Source organism: Cetorhinus maximus, chromosome 17 (genome assembly GCF_964194155.1).
Source record: "Cetorhinus maximus chromosome 17, sCetMax3.hap1.1, whole genome shotgun sequence".
In the NCBI taxonomy this organism is placed as follows: Eukaryota; Metazoa; Chordata; class Chondrichthyes; order Lamniformes; family Cetorhinidae; genus Cetorhinus; species Cetorhinus maximus.
In genome coordinates, this window is record NC_135895.1 from 70,578,716 (window position 1) to 70,591,465 (window position 12,750).

The following is a 12,750-nucleotide window of genomic DNA, read 5'->3' on the forward strand; positions in this document are numbered from 1 at the left end:
AAGCCTTTTCACACTTATTAGATTTAAAATGCCTACCCTTGCACACAGCCTTTGCTCCTTTATACATATTTTCCCTTTTGCAAATTCCCAATGTTTCACTATGCCTTTGGACTTTATCTTTCTGATAATAAAAATCTCTCATAGTACTCAGTTTTATCAGTAATCCTTGAGGAAAATAAACGCTTTCTGAACTCCACCTGCCTAGGTGTAATATTTCACTCCCTCTTTTGAAAACAATCTAGCCTGGTTTATTTAAATAAGTAAATGGTCACTTTACCTCCATTTCAACCCCAGCTTCTCTTCTCAGACATCAAAGCCTTCAGACCAGCTGCCTTTAATCCAATTAAGTCTCATACACAGACACATACAGACACAGATACCACTATTTTACAATAAATTCCAATAACATTATGAGAATTATTATATCTTCCTGACAAAATCTGAGATCAAGAATTGTGTGATCAACGCACAAAATGCACTTTCAAGCAGATTAGTGGAGGCGAAACATAGAAAATATTTAAGAAACAAATAGAGCAATTGGGGTTGGGCGCACTTTAGCGTCTTTCTGATGGCTGAATTTAGACGTACCAAATGGCCTTCAGCCATTGATTATCTTGTGACTCAGACGGACAGAATTTTTATACTTAAACAGTGCCTCAGGAGGACAATTTGTATTATTCAAAATAATTTCATACTGGAATTTCACTAGGTCAGACAGATCTTTGGTCTGAAAGTTATATTTATAAGGGGTGGCAGTGGCATAGTGGTATTGTCACTGGACTAGTGTTAAAGAGACCCAGGGTAATGTTCTGGGGACCTGGTTTTGAATCCCACCACGACAGATGGTGAAATTTGAATTCAATAAAAAAAATCTGGAATTAAAACTCTGATGATGACCATTAAACCATTGCTGATTTTCGTAAAAACCCATCTGGTTCACTTATGTTCTTTAGGGAAGGAAATCTGCTGTCCTTACCTGGTCTGGCCTACATGTGACTCCAGACCACCAGCAATGTGATTGACTCTTAAATGCCCTCTGAACTAGGGTAGTAGGGATGGGCAATAAATGCTGGCCTAGCTAGTGATGCCTACATCCCATGAACAAATAAAAAAATGTGTTTGAGCTGTCTACTTGTGTCATCAGACAAATGTGGTTAAAATGGCAACCTGCGTAAGTCATATGAACCAGAGAGGACGGCCATGTGGCTAATACATTCTTCTTTTCCATCACTCATTTACAGCATTTATTTTTACAAGTATTCACTCTTGCATGTTTAAAGTTAAGGCTGTCCCATCATCAATAGTGACACTGATATCACTCAGATAAAAATACCCACCCTATAGCTTTAATATGATGCTCCCACTACTACTGTGCATTTGTAGCATTCTCTGGCTTTTCAATGGGGTCACAACCCTGTTGTGAGAGGTTACTGTTTCTCAAGTCTTTCACTAAATGCAGATGAGCTAGTAGACCTAATAGACTAATCAAGCTTCATCCTGATGGCATCTGAACGTCTAGGAATCATGCATATCTGCTCATTAATTCTCACATATGAAGCACACACATATCTCTGACCAAACTTCAAATTAATCCATTTTTAATTCAACATGACTTGAAAACTCATCTCCATAGTGGATGAGTAAAATCACAGTGCTAGCTAGTGTTCAATGAAACCAGGTAATACCTGTAGAAAAATTGTTCTCCTCTATAGGTGGACCAATTATTCCTCCTGAGAGCTGGTTCTAGAATCAGGCTCTCCATTTAATGCAGTGAAAAATGAATTGAGTGGGGCTTGTCAGTTTTTACTGTTGATAGACACCGTCATATTTGCAATGTATATTTCTTTCTCCATGTGCACGTAGAAACAATGTTTTTCAAGTTCAACTAAAAAATATAGCCATACTTAATGGTCAGCGAAAAGGTGCAGAGATCATGGTGTTACAGAACAGACACAGTTAGAACTGTGGTGGGAGGGGTGGGATTTGCCAGCTTCTCATTTTACTGGTGTGTAATGAATTGTCACCAGGGTGTAAATTTTCTCTAAAATGGACCTAATTATGTCAATGTCACCTTTGATAGCACTTTGGAAGAAGGCACCATGCAGTGTAACACTAAACCATAAAGATCTAGAAGGTGCAACAATCAGGTTCCTGGTCTGGAATGAGTTAGCACATCTCAACAGAGAAGCATTTGGAGTCCTGCTATTAGCCTCCGTACTTCTGGGTTATAGAATAGACAGCAAATCAGACAGGAATCTTGAACCAAGGAGAATTGATCAGCTGAAGCAGTGACAATTTGCTTAAATTTTAAACCAAGAACAGAGCTATTTAGTACTCAGGCAAAGCAATTAGCTGCAAAACAAAAACAGAATTACCTGGAAAAACTCAGCAATTCAGGCAGCATCGGCGGAGAAAAATAAAGTTGACGTTTCGAGTCCTCATGACCCTTCAACAGAACTGAGTAAAATTGGGAGAGGGGTGAAATATAAGCTGGTTTAAGATGGGGTGGGGTGTGGGGGAGAGAAGTGGGGGTGGGTGTTGTAGGGACAAGCAAGCAGTGATAGGAGCAGATAATCAAAAGATGTCACAGTCAAAAGAACAAAGATGGTAATGGATGGATGGTAATGGTTGGATGATAATGTGATGAAATGGATCAGCAAGTTTGCAGATGACACTAAGATTGGAAGCGTTGTGGACAGTGAGGAAGGCTTTCAATGCTTGCAGAGATCTGGACTAACTGGAAAAATGGGCCAGAAAATGGCAGATGGAATTTAATGCGGAAAAGTGTAAGGTGTTACATTTTGGAAGGTCAAACCAAGGTAGGACATACACAGTAAATGGTAGGGCACTGAGGAGTGTGGAAAAACAAAGGGATCTGGGAGTTCAGATACATAATTCCCTGAAAGTGGCGTCACAGGTAGACAAGGTTGTAAAGAAAGCTTTTGGCATACTAGCCTTCATAAATCAAAGTATTGAGTATAGGAGTTGGGATGTTATGGTGAGGTTGTATAAGACATTGGTGAGGCCAACTTTGGAGTATTGTGTGCTAACTACAGGAAGGATATCAGTAAGATTGAGAGAGTGCAGAGAAGATTTACTAGGATGTTGCCGGCTCTTAAGGAGTTGAGTTACAGGGAAAGATTAAACAGGTTAGGACTTTATTCCTTGGAGCGTAGAAGAATGAGGGGAGATTTGATAGAAATTTACAAAATTGTGAGGGGTATAGACAGAGTAAATGCGAGTAGGCGCTTTCCACTTCGATTAGGAGAAATAAACACGCGAGGACATGGCTTTAGGGTGAAAGGGGAAAGGTTTAGGGGGAACTTCTTCACTCAGAGAGTGGTGAGAGTGTGGAACGAGCTACCATCTGACGTGGTAAATGCGGGCTCACTCTTAAGTTTTAAGAATAAATTGGATAGATACATGGATGGGAGAGGTCTGGAGGGTTATGGACTAGGTGCAGGTCACTGGGACTAGCAGAATAATATTTCGGCACAGACTAGAAGGGCCGAATGGCCTGTTTTCTGTGCTGTAGTGTTCTATGGTTCTAAAGAGGTGAGAGGTGTTGAAGGTGGTGATATTATCTAAGAGAATGTGCTAATTAAGAATGGATGGCAGGACACACAAGGTACAGCTCTAGTGGGGATGGGGTGAAATAAGACTATCAGGGCATAAAAGGTATAAATTTAAAAATAATGGAAATAGGTGGGAAAAGAAAAATCTATATAAATTATTGGAAAAAACAAAAGGGAGGGGGAAGAAACGGAAAGGGGGTGGGGATGGAGGAGGGAGTTCAAGATCTAAAGTTGTTGAATTCAATATTCAGTCCAGAAGGCTGTAAAGTGCCTAGTTGGAAGATGAGTTGCTGTTCCTCCAGTTTGCGTTGAGCTTCACTGGAACAGTGCAGCAAGCCAAGGACAGACGTGGGCAAGAGAGCAGGGTGGAGTGTTAAAATGGCAAGCAACAGGGAGGTTTGGGTCATTCTTGCGGACAGACCGCAGATGTTCTGCAAAGCGGTCGCCCAGTTTGCATTTGGTCTCTCCAATGTAGAGGAGACCGTATTGGGAGCAACGAATGCAGTAGACTAAGTTGGGGGAAATGCAAGTGAAATGCTGCTTCACTTGAAAGGAGTGTTTGGGCCCTTGGACGGTGAGGAGAGAGGAAGTGAAGGGGCAGGTGTTGCATCTTCTGCGTGGGCATGGGAAGGTGCCATAGGTGGGGGTTGAGGAGTAGGGGGTGATGGAGGAGTGGACCAGGGTGTCCCGGAGGGAACGATCCCTACGGAATGCCGCTGGGGAGGTGAAGGGAAGATGTGTTTGGTGGTGGCATCATGCTGGAGTTGGCGGACATGGCGGAAGATGATCCTTTGAATGCGGAGGCTGGTGGGGTGATAAGTGAGGACAAGGGGGATCCTATCATGTTTCTGGGAGGGAGGAGAAGGCGTGAGGGTGGATGCGCGGGAGATGGGCCGGACACGGTTTTTCCAGGTAATTCTGTTTTTGTTTTGGATTTCCAGCATCTGCAGTTTTTTGTTTTTATTAAAGCAATTAGCTGCACCAGTAATGTATTAATTGGTTTTTATCGCAGTAGGCATTCATAGCAAATGAATGAAATCAATGAGTCAGCAAGTGGTTTCTGAGCCAGCGAAGGCTCTTAAGTAAAGTGCTCATTTGGAATAAAGCCTGACTTCTCCTAAAGATTGAATAAAAAGAGATGTAAAACAAGATTGTGCTTGGCTGTGGTCCATACCTGATACTCACTGTCCAGGCTCCCTTATGAACGATGACTATTTGGATATGGTACATGAGTGACAACCAGTGCTTTTGAAACCCCAACAAGATTCAGCACTTTCAGAAGAAATGGAGAGAAAATTGGAAAAAGAAAAAAAAATCCCCCACTTTGAAAGTTAAGTGGAGATTACAACTTGCCTTTTTCAAATGCAAAACAAGCTCCAAAATCAAGGAAAAATAATATATAATTCCAGATTAGCTCATGTGCACCATTATACATTTTCCTGCATCCTTCAGCTGGAATAGAATTTGAGCAATAACTTGCTAGAGGAGTGAGCGGAAAATGGGAGCAACGAGGCACTTGGGACCTAAGTGAATGTTGGGACCAATAGTGTATCTCTTTAATGAATGAGATTTAAGGATTGAGAAAGCAACAGGAATGTCAGAAAAGAAGTGTGAATTAGAATGGGTGAATTTGAGTCAAATCAAAGAGAGCAAGAGAATTAAAGAAATATTGGATTAAGAGTGGAGTAAAAAAGACAGGAGTAGTAAAGGGAAAAATAAAATTGAAGTTTAGAAATCTGTTAGAAGAATTCATCAGCAGGATTGAGAATCAGCAGTTTGAATTGCTTTCTTTCTGGGTCAGAGAGATTGATTGGCATTGTATCAACAATTATCACGCCATTAAAAGGATATTTACACTATTCATTTCGAGCCATAACTTTCTGCGATGAGTTTAATGTACAATTAATGTATGAATCCAATCCTTAAAATGCTTAAAAATAACAGGGAGGTTGAGGGTGAGCTGCTGTACAACAACCCGGCCAGAAGTTTATGGAAATTTGCAATGCACGGCATAGCACTTCTTCGGCTGAACTTGTTGCCCAATTTGCCCATTAATAATAGTGTACGTTGTGAAATCATCATGCTTTTTTAGGAAGATTTGGCCCAACACATTTTAACCTTTTTTTTATTTTTCTAATTTAGACTGATTAATCCTGTATTTGGAAACAAATTACTCCAGATTAATTTAATATCAGCCCTACTGTTGATGTGGTACAGCTTTACAGTAATTGTACACAGGTCTCTTGATTAGCCAAACAGGCTGAGGTACTCTTCTTCTTAGCAGTCTGTTGGGATGAGAATGACTTGCTTCCACTCCGGTTCGATGTGTTCTGAGATGGCTGATAAGTCCAGTGCAAGATCTGCAGACTCTGCCACATGCAGGGCAGCTGGTGCATGGAGGGTTGGGCAGATGAGTTGTTGGGAGGTTGGTGTGCTCTCTTTGATGCCTTGATTTCACCTCTGTTTGTTCGTGATGAAGTCTCTCAATGTGAGTGGTGCCTTCATGAATGAAACTTATGCATTTTGGTCAGTCACAAACCAGGGACTCCCATGAGTTGGTGGGGATGCTTGACATCTTCAGGGATGGTTTGAGGACATCCCTAAAGCATTTCTATTGTCCTGTAGTCTCCTGACACGACCGAGTTCTGAGGAGAGCATTTGCTTCGGGAGTCTGGTGTCAGGCACACAAACGATATGTCCTGCCCCATGGAGCTGGTTTTGAGTGATGAGTGCCTTGATTCTGGACATGTTGGCTTGGGAGAGGACGCTGCTGTTTAACCACCTTTCTGGTCACTGGATTTGGGGAATCTTGTGAAGGTGGTACTTCTCCAGTGCTTTGAAGTACCTGATATAGGTTGTCCAAGTCTCCAAAGCATATAGGAGTGCAGGGATCACTGCTGCCCAATAAACTATGACCTTCATCTCGGGTTTGAAATCCTGGTCTACAGATACTGTACTTTTTTACTCAGTTGGCCAAAGGCTGAACTGGCATAAAACAAAAATACCAGGAAAAACTCAGCAGGTCTGACAGCATCTGCGGAGAGGAATATAGTTGATGTTTCGAGTCCGTACAACTCTTCATCAGAACTAAGGAAATAGAGAAATGAGGTGAAATATAAGCTGGTAGAGGGGGGGTGGGACAGGTAGAGCTGGATAGGGGGCCAGTGATAGGTGGAGGCAAAGAAGAGATTGCCAAAGATGTCATAGACAAAAGAACAAAGGGGTGTTGACGGTGGTGATATTATCTAAGGAATGTGCTAATGGGGCGATTAAGGTTAGCAAGCAGGACAAGCTAGTGGCAGAAGGCCCTAGTTGGGGTGGGGTGGGGGGAAGGAATCGAAATGGGCTGAAAGGTGGAGATGTCCTGCTTGCTACCCTTAATGTCCCCACTAGCACCCTCCATTGCAACAAGGTGGTGCCAACTTCTGACCCTCTTGACTTCACTTGCCACCAGATCTCTGCTTTTCTCATCTGATTACTGGCTCTACTGCTCAACTATTCTCCATCTGTCTTGTTCACTCTTTGGTTTGCCATCTGGTCAAATACCATGGCTTCGTCTCTTGAGACTCATGCGCTGCTCTATTTAGTTCTTGCCTACCATCTTCCTGATGCTCTTTTAGCTGGTATTTTATTCCTTTGGATATATCTATCCAGATTATCTTTGTGAAGGTGTTCAGGGGACTGGAGCCAGTGCCATTTTGTTTAGAGTCAGTGGTTAAGAGTGTGGCTTGCATTCCTCAATTGGAACCTGAGGAGAGTCAGGTGAGGCGATGAACTTCATGATGGCAGTGGCTGGGCCTGGTTAGTGTGGCCAGGCCTCTGAGGGGCTGGGACAAGGAGAGACTGTTCAAGTCTCAGACCCGGCCTCAGTGCGGCTGAACCCAATCCCGAGCCAGCTAGTGGCAGCACTGTCATTAGTGCATCAAGAGGTGGCCAGTCACCATGGAAACCACCATGCAGAAGTGGAATGAGAACAAGAAGCCACTGCAGGTGAAGTACTGTATCATTAAGTGGTCCTGTGAGAAAAGGCTTGTCCCGAAATATTTGACAACTATCGGAATCGACCATGGAGTTACAAAGGTGAAGGCGAGGGACCGAGAGATTAAAGTTATTATCTTTGCCAGTCATCCTTTTATCGATGATATGCGCAATGAATTATCAGAAATATGAAAGAAAAGGGCATGAAAATGGGCCCATGTGACCTGGGGGTGCAGTGCGGAAACAGGCCCACACAACTGGGTTTGTAAGAGAGAAGGTGGTGGCGCAGTTGAAAAAGGGGAACACAAAGGCTAGATCCAGGAGTGGGGATAAGGACAAAATAAGGTGTCTACTGCTGTTTCGGTTACTTTAAAGGAACTGATTGACCAGAATCAGCTGTACAGGGCACAGGGTTGTCATTGACGATTTGGATAAAGGTAACACTGGTGGATCTACACCATCAAGACTGTTGTAAGCAGAGCTGAGAAGGTTTTGGAGAAATGCACCATTTTGGTAAAGATTGTACTCGTGGAACTTAGTCTGAGGTGGAGCTGCTGCCTGATGAGAATCAGTGGCTAAATCTGTGAAGGAAGGAGGAAGATCAGAACTTTGAAGGACTTTGTGGCTGAAATCGGTGCCATATATGCTGGGTGGTCTGCCTATTAAAACTGTGAGATCGATCTTTGTGCAATTTATAATTAATATTGGTTGTGATTTGTCTGTTAATTCATAAGAACATAAGAAATGAGAACAGGAGTAGACAATTCGGCCCCTCAAGCCTGCTCCGTCATTCAATAAGATCATGGCTGATGATCTTGTGTTTCGATTTCCACATTCCCATCTAACTCCGATAACCTTTGATTCCCTTGCCTAACAAGAATCTATCTACCTCTCTGCCTTAAAAATATTCAATGACCCCACCTCTACCACCTTTTGAGGCAGAGGATTCTAAAGTTGCACAACACTCTGAGAAAAAAATTTCTCCTCATCTCTGTCCTAAAAGGGTGATCCCTAATTTTAAAACAGTGACCCCTAGTTCTGGACTCACCCACAAGAGGAAACATTCTTTCGACGTCCACCTTGTCACTGCCATTCAGGATCTTGTATACTCAAATCACCCCTCACTCTTCTAAACTCCAGTGGAAACAAGCCCAGTCTGTCCAACCTTTCCTCATAAGACAACCCACTCATTCCAAGTATCAATCTAATAAACCTCCTTTGAATCGCCTCCAATGCATTTACATCCTTCCTTAAATAAGAAGACCAAAACTGCACACATATTTGAGATGCAGTGTCACCAATGCCCTGTATAACTGAAGCATGACACCCTTTTATGTTCAATCCCTCTCATAATAAATGATAGCATTCATTTATAGCATTGTGATTTGTCTGTTAATTCATGTTTACTTCATGTTGATTTTGGTTTGATTGTTAAAGTACAAGTTCTAAAAGGTGAAATCTCCATTGGTTTTTCGTTGGGGTCATTCATTAAATTATGTTCTTTTGGTTTGTTTATCTCCACGGAGACTGTAAACCTGTCAACTTCCCTGTTGTATGAATGAATCTCTGAATGTTTGAGACAGAAGAGAGTCCAGCACAGTGAGACAGAGTTAGAGATATAAGGAGCAAAATGGATAGAAACATCAATCAAAATAGCCAGAGGAAAGAAGACGAGAGAAAAATGTTGGCAACAGGCTGCAAGATTTAGGACAGAAAGAAAACGTTCCTGTTTTTTCAAGAAAGCAATGTGACTAATCCAGACAGAGTTCATCTGTGTATTAATTTTTCCCTGTTTCCATGTTGCTGTGAACAGGGTACATGGGTAGCTAGGCGTACACAACACTCACAACTGTGAACTTTTTCTGCAGGGGCTTAAGGCATCCATTATAAAGATTTGATCGAAAAGCTTGTTTCGAGAGGCATGCACTGAACATGCCAACATTGCTGTGCTTTAATGTGTACATAGAATATCGATGTTAGGACCTGTCCAATGCACAGAAATGTCACGACAGTCATGCATGAACACCTCTTTGAGCTGGCTTTTGAACAGCATAGTCACATACATGCAATGAACTCCTGCAGGGAACAGCAGATGTTTGGCCAAGTAAACTATTTAAAGCATTTAAAATAACATTTCTATTGGCAACACATGCACATAGGCAAGTTGGTCCCAATTTCCTGGCAATGTTCATTGAACCAAGCTCCAGGATTTTGCTTCTACCCACTTCCATTGAAGAGTTGCTCTTGTAAGATACACATAAAACATTTCTCCCAGTCTCTTTGTCTAAGTTATTTACCCTGGAACATTTATTTCCAAACCTTGGTTACCTTGTAATCATGTCTCTGTAATGGCAATTAGATTTAAACTGAGGGGCGAGTGTGGGTGTGGCAGAGAGATGGTATCACAAGATATCACTTGACTAGCAAACAAGAGGCTCAGCCTAATGTCCTGGGGATATGCGTTGAAATCCCACCCCAGCAGCTGTTGGAATTTAAATTCAATTAATAAAGCTGGAATTAAAAGCTAGTCTCTGTAATGGTGACCATGACAACTATCGTCAATTGTTGTATAAACCCACTTGTTTCACTAATGTCCTTTAGGGAAGGAAATCGGCTATCCTTACCTTGTCTGGCCCACATGTGACTCCAGATCCACAGCAGTGTGGTTGATTTTTAACTGCCCTCAGTTAAGGGCAATCAGGGATGAGCAACAAATGCTGGTCTGGCCAGCGATGCCCACATCCCATGAAAGAAATTTAACTCTATTTGTGCCACTTGTTTGTCTATCTTATTACGAATGCTTCACACATTCAGATTAAGGGCCTTGAATTTTATTTTCTACTACTATTCTTTACTTGGACCTTATTCTCTGAGGCACTATTACCTATCTACAGCCCTAGTTATACGATTTGCCAGGACGCTAATCCCAGCCTAGTTCAGGTGGATTTCATCCCAAAACCTCCCTCTCTCCCCAGTGCTCACCAGCTACTGGAGGTAAAACAAAATGAATAAAAAGCAACACCTTTCCCCTCGACACTGAATTCCCTCTTGCACCAATTTCTCAATTTCAGCACTCAGTTTGTGAAGCATTCTATTCCTGATCACTGTGCTCCAGCTTACAAATTGACCTTGCTGGCTTGAAAGTAAGGCTGGAGAGAAAGGAGATCTCTAAAATTAAATAGGTGGGTGTAAGTCATCAGTAACTGTTGGATTGTTTTACATAAAAAAATGCATGTACGAAGAAATTGTTTGATACTCAAGGAGAAATGCCTCACAATGTAATGCTTTGTATAGATATGAAGGTTTTTGATCGAATTTGTTTTTAATTTTTTCATTATATTTATAAATTAATTTTTATTTAAAGAGAAAGGAATCTATTAATTGAATATGAATTATGTTTGATTGTATATAGGTGGTGGACATTAGTTGGGCATTCATTTAATGCCCATTTAGATAGTTAAAAACTGAAACTGTAAAGGAGGTGCCTACTTATAATGTGTACCTCTGCAAATAAATCTTATAAAAGGGTGCAAAGATTGGCTACAGTTCTGGATTTCACCAACTTGCTTTTTGGAGTATAACATCAGGGAGTGCAGAATTGTCAGAAGTGCCACCTGTGACTAATCAGAGATGTATCTTATTTTGAATCATAAAATACTCCATATTTTAATGATTGATTAGTTCAGATTGATTACTGCGACCAATCCTGATGGAAAGCAAACATTATCAGGACTCCAACTTTCTATGGCTCACAATTTATATACATGACATGACTGACATTTTATTGTTCTCTTGATGCTTCTAATTACATTTAAGAGAAAATACAGATGACCAAAGACAAGCTGTGAAATGTGGAACTTTTTACACCTCATTGCTGACTGGAGAATGCTGGAGGAAAGACAATCTGAAACATACACATTGGGCAGAATATTGCCATCGGCGAGGTCTTGGGGGGTGACACGTGATGACGTAGGGTGTGCGTCCCAATGTCATCACACATCATTTCAATATTTCGTTCGGTGAGCATGCGCCGGAGGCGGCTGCGTGCCCACTGAACTGTCAACAGCCTAGTTAGGCAATTAACAAAGCAATTAAACTTGTTACCAACGCTGCCCGTCCAACCTTAAGGTTGGTGGGCAAGTGAAGAGCCCAAGCGGCCTTCATGTTTTTCAGAAAACCTCATCCACAGCCGGGATGAGGTTTCCTGAAGGGTTTATAAAATAATGAAAGTTTCAAAACTTCACAAACATGTCCAAGCTCATGTGATACTGTCACATGATAGGACATCTTTAAATAAAGTTTTAGTTTCTTTATTATTAATCTATTCAATCTCCCTGAGGCAGCTCCGCTTTCGCGCGCATGAGTGCATTCCCTGACTCTCCCTCCTCCCATCTGCCTGCACAGGTTGGCCGCGCGTTATGCTGAGTGGGCCTTAATTGGCCCGCCTGTGTAAAATGGCGGTGCGCAGCCGATCGCAGGTGCTGATTGTCCGCACCCGCTCCTGAACAGCTCATTCGCCCGCCATAGGAAAAATTCACCCCATTGATGTGGCAACTAATCAGTTAAAAGATGAGGAATAATATGCAGCTATTTATGGTTTTTCTGTGCAAAATATATATAATTGTTTTTTTTAAAAATGATTAATAGCCTGGAAGAAGGAGACAGAGGTAATCTTTTTGGGCTCCTGACTCATCTTTACAGTGTAGGTCTGTTATAGTTGTGAAAAAAAAGACTTGCCTTTATAGATGTCTTTCATAACTATTGGATGTTCCAAAGCACTTTACAGCTAATGAAGTACTTTTGAAGTATGGTCACTGTTGTAATGTAGGAAACCCGGAAGCCAATTTGCACAAATGCACACAAACAGGAATACGCTAATAGCCAGATAATCTACTTTAGTGATGTTGATTGAGGGATAATTCCCCTGCTCTTCTTCAAAGTAGTGACAAGGGATCTTTTACAGCCACCTGAAAAGGTGAATGGGCTCTACTTTTTAAAAAAAATTTATTCACAGGATGTGGGCATTGCTGGCTAGGCCAGCATTTATTGACTATCCCTAATTGCTCTTGAGAACGTGGTGGTGAGCTGCCTTCTTGAACCGCTGCAATCCATGTTATGTAGGTACACCCACAGTGCTGTTAGGGAGGGAGTTCCAGGATTTTGACCCAGCGACAGTGAAGGAACAGCGATATATTTC